Genomic DNA, 5,000 nt, shown 5'->3' with positions numbered 1-5,000 from the left:
ATAGCGAGACTAACAATGCAGATAATACCAATAACAACAGTATTATAAGTTAATAACAAAATATCAGTAATCATGATATTGTAATGGTAATATCAATATTGCATCTACGGGTACTTATGCTAACGGTAAAGAATAATTATTGCAATAGAATGCTAAAAATAAATTGTTAATGACGCTTCAAACATACAGAATTACGGCAACAATACCCTCGGAAAAAAAACACAAATTTCAGCGTCAATGTAAGTGATAATGATCTGATTAACAAATCGATCATCACGTCGATTCATTAAGTAAAATGTGACTTTGCTCATTCGAAACTTGGAAATGAAGGGCAATGACATGTTAACAAATAAAACCATGACAATGACTCCAAGCGGGGAACTAACTCTCACACACAAGTACATATTTTCGTCGAAATTTCTCAAATGGAGTTGAAGTCATTAGAACATCGCGCCACTAATTGCAGCCATGATCAGCACCTGTTCCTTTTGTTCTGTGTTTTTGTTATTTTTTTGCCCGCCGAAAGTGGGTTAGGGCGAAGGCAGCCGAGAGGATGTGAGTTTTCCTCGAGCGGCCGCCTCCGCCTCGGAAATGCCCCGCGTCAGGAAGTCGCGCTGAAAATTAACCGCGTCTTTCCAGCTTTCTATTTTCGGCGTCTGAACTTTCTATCTCGGCGTCGCGTCGGGCGGTCCTCGGCGGCAGGGGAAGGGCGTCGAGCCAGAGCCTGTTTTGCAGCTGATCGCCTGCATGTCAGGGTACTAAGCTATGAGTTCATTTAGTTATGGTAAATGTTAGGAAATTAAATTATTTCCGTGTTATCTGTTTAAAACACATTTGCACAAAAGCTAACACACTCATGGACACACACATACACATACACAAGCACGCGCGTTCACAAACACATGCGCCGCGCACGCATTATAAACCTGTTTTCCGTGTACCCGAAGTGTGTAGATGCATCATGTTGCAATGGCAAAGCGCAGCCAGACCCGTGAAGGAAACGTGACCCAAACAGCATTAGGAGTGTGACACAGTGAAGGGGAAGGGGAAGGGGGGCGAGCACGCACGAGTCAAAAGCACATGAATCACTCACGTTATTCACCAGGTGAGCTGCTCACATGATGAATCATTATCATGATATGACATTAAGTGGATGACATATGCGATGTCAGTAATTCATTCATGTCACGATCTACTCTCGGAGAAGACAAAACAAAAATCACTACCGAGTCGTCATTTCTAAAAGAGATAAAAGATATAAAATATATAAGAATTAGTCAAGTTAATTGTCTCGAGTCCAAAAATTGTAACTGCCTTTTTACGCTCACATTTTCTGAATTATGAAGTTGCAGTATTACCTATGTGTTAATCGCGTTTGAACGTCCGTCAACAACTTGCGACTCACGCACCAATCAGCACATGCCATCCATGTATTCATCGCTAGAAATGCACATGTCCTACCTCGTATCCTTGTCCGTGTAAAATAATATCTCAACAGAGAACGCGAGAGCAAAGATCTTCCCGAGCTGATAGAAGTAAGGTGCTCCCGCCGCGAGGTCTGAACACAGAATGAGCCTCACACTCTCACTGCTCCTACTCCATCCTACTGCTGCTTCCTCCTCCCCCTCCTCCTCCCCTCCCTCCTCCGCCTTCTTCTCCGTCTGTATTGTCCACCTCCTCTTCCTCCACAACAATCGTCCTTCTCTTCCACTTTACCCTAACTGCTGTATTCTATATTTTCTTTTTTCTTATCGTTGCGGTACCTTGCTCATTTCCCAGTACCATCATCAACATAGAGACCCTAGCTTCTCGTCTTTAAAAATATCACCCTTCTTCATTCATTCTCTTCATTACCTTTGCTTATATCTGCTCTCGTATATCACCCATCTTGCTTTGCGGTCTCTCTGTCAATCATTTCTGATTGTCGCAGCTTTTGTCGAAAACGAGTCTGCGTTGCTGTAAAGGTAAACAAACAAAGGCCTGAATCGTAAAAGAACTAAGGCTGACCGAGACTTATGGCTAGATTCACACGCGTGAATAAACGACGTGACCTCAATTAGAGCGAACCATTTTGAAAAGGGTCGAACGCCTGCGATTCTAGTCGAGCGGTGTTGCCGTCCTGGCGTCAAACTTTCACTTAGCTTTCGAAGATTCCCCAGGAAAAAAGGCATTTTGTAGAACGGCCGTTAGGTGCAGTTGGCGACAGCCTTAGATATTAGCAATAATGTTTAACATCATACTCATCTGATAATTTTCATAAAGCTGCTTCGCATAGTAAGTATGCGTTGTGCTTAACAGGCGTAATTGGCGAAAGATGAGCTATGAAGATGGAGAGCCTTGCAGAAATTTCCCCGTGATTCACTTGACCAAACCAAAGCAGTGTGAAACTGTACACAGTTGGTCATATTTATAGAAAGACAAAGAGAGAATCGATGTAATCATACACAATCACAGTACGGTGTTACCCCGTGAGGACTTTCTGAAGTGCGGTTTATCACTGACATTTTATGGTGGGCTGGAAAGTGTGATTTAGATGCCTGCCCCAACAATTGTCATTCCGTCTTAATAACAAGCAAGTTGCTTAAGACTGAGGCCTAAACAAAGAATGATATCAACTAAAATCCGGGTAGACGCCCAATGTGCTGCGGACACAGACTACCCTTTCCACGCAGCGTTGTATGGGCGGAGTGGAAGGCAGGCGTCACATGCAGCCCGCGAGAAGTGGGTCACCATTTCCAGCGTCGGCCCGACGACAGTGTCTTTCCGTTGGTGCTGTTATTGCCCGCGCTGGCTGAACTTGGCTCGTTTTCCCCTGGCCGACCTTGACTTTGCAAGTTGTGCGTCATCCTTGTACATTTATCCTTTCCCCTCTGCTATGTCTTTGTATGCATATACCCCGATTCCTTCTCATTTGAATATGTTAGGACGAGTATGCGAAAACTGATATACAGCTTAAAAATCCAAAACTTAGATGCAGTATTATTTGGCGAGGGAAATATATGAGGCATAAAGTCTTCGTCAATTAATAAAATCAACAATTTAGATATTAACGATTTTATGCAGATTTAAAAATCACAATAAAGTTAACAGGAACTTACCAGTTTTGGCGAGCATACTTGAGGTCACTGAAATCCCCCCAGTAAATCGCACCAACAAACCAGCTGCAGCACATTAATATTTGGGATTTTACGGAGAACAGTAGAGGAAAAATCAGACTAATGCCTCTTGGCTATAATTTTGTGTGAATTTCGACAATGTATTATTATCCCCAAATGCTTTCGACTTTCACTCTCTGTGATCGGGCGGAGAGTGCTGGGAGTTTTGACAAACTGGATCCAACGCTCGGAACACGTGACTCGAATATAAAACAGATGCAGCGTGTTGCGTTTGGTAAAAAATATTTTTCATTTTCGCATCCTCTTAAAGTGTATCTATTCTATATATATATATATATATATATGTGTGTGTGTGTGTGTGTATGTGTGTGTGTGTGTGTGTGTGTGAATGTATGTGTGTGTGTGAGTGTGTGTGTGTGTGTGTGTGTGTGTGTGTGTGTGTGTGTGTGTGTGTGTGTGTGTGTGTGTGTGTGTGTGTGTGTGTGTGTGTTAATATATCCACACACACGCAAATATATATATGGATATATATATATATATATTTATGTATGTATGTATGTGTGTATGTATGTATGTATGTATGTATGTATATGTAAGAGATAGAGAAAGAGAAAGAGTGGGGGGTGAGACCATTATCCTAAAGATAAACGGAGGTAAAGCATTTCGCGGGACAACATTGCTCTCCATCTGTGAAGTTCTCTCTCTATTTGTCACTCTCTCCGTCTCGATTTCTTGAATCTTCATCAGTCTCCAACATGTCTCTTTTTCTCTGGGTATCCATCTGTCACCTGAAGGATCCACACTGTGCATTGACAACACCTGAGCGGAAATCTTTGCATCACCAGTTTTGATAATTATATACGATCGTGATAAATTAGAAGAAAGGTGAAATTCTTGGCGTTTTCTTCCTGTTCGAAAATCATGTATAATTTTTGAAGAGAAATAAAATTAGTACAACAGATGTTCTAGATGTATGACGGTGCAGCGGGGCGTCTGTAAAAACACAATTCAGTTCATTTCATATCTCCAGGATCTGAAAGTTAGCGTTTTCGATGAAATTTTGGATAATTTAGGGTAAGAAGCCAGGGGGAATGCGGGGGTAATTGGAGATTTGCTTTGGATGAAGAAAAACTTATTTCTATTGTTATCCAATAGTTTTATATTCACTCTTGTATGTATATAATTTACTATTTCTAACTCTCTGCTGCTACGCCCAATTGTTACGGAAGTTCGCGATAAGAGAAGCTTAAAATTATGAGGAATATTTCTAACTGGTTCTCGGTTAGACAATCTACCCAACAAGAAACATGCATAACAGGAAAAGGCAAGAATGAGAACTTCACCGCACAGGGGATGTTTTTGATACATTTCGATTATATCATCATCACGATTACAAAACACAATCATATATCAGACGCGAGCAGAAGATGCCCCTAACATCCCGAACACGTCGCTCGTTACCCGCTCCGACCTTGCATGTATCGCTAAGGATCCGAGGCGACAGGAAGTGTTCTAATAACTTCCTATCACTACGTCTGGAATAAACATAAGAATATCCAGTAGAGATCAGCCCGCAAATAGCTTCGACAGCGCCGTATACTGCTTACACAACAGTAGGTGCGATAAAGATTATTATGGTTCGGCACCAGGATCAACGAAAATCAAGCTGAAGTCCGTCACCACAGAACCAAGGTCTAAATAGGTACTTATCCAGGCCTTGCCTAGAATTTCCAATGCCATAGTGATGCACTTGCATGCAGCTGGGCATCTACCAGACTGAAGGCGATTTAAAGGAATCCATACAGGATTTGATGACAACAAGTTGCACACATCGAGACAGAGGGGAATATATAGAGACCGAGTAGCTTCAAATTGTCCGGAATT

The 5,000-nt window shown here is 41.9% G+C and overlaps 1 protein-coding gene across 1 annotated transcript in view; it reads right to left on the bottom strand.

Moving 5' to 3' along the window:
* LOC125044641 overlaps positions 1-1,617 on the bottom strand; it is a 17,578-nt gene extending 15,961 nt beyond the window's left edge. The window contains exon 1 of the mRNA XM_047641410.1: positions 1,462-1,617. The gene's annotated coding sequence lies outside the window, so the exon portion shown is untranslated. The remainder of the gene's footprint in view (positions 1-1,461) is intronic.
* Between the last annotated feature and the right edge of the window lie 3,383 nt (positions 1,618-5,000).

The sequence above is a fragment of the Penaeus chinensis genome, chromosome 36, assembly GCF_019202785.1.
Source record: "Penaeus chinensis breed Huanghai No. 1 chromosome 36, ASM1920278v2, whole genome shotgun sequence".
NCBI classification, from domain to species: Eukaryota; Metazoa; Arthropoda; class Malacostraca; order Decapoda; family Penaeidae; genus Penaeus; species Penaeus chinensis.
This window is presented reverse-complemented; position numbering and strand designations above follow the sequence as displayed.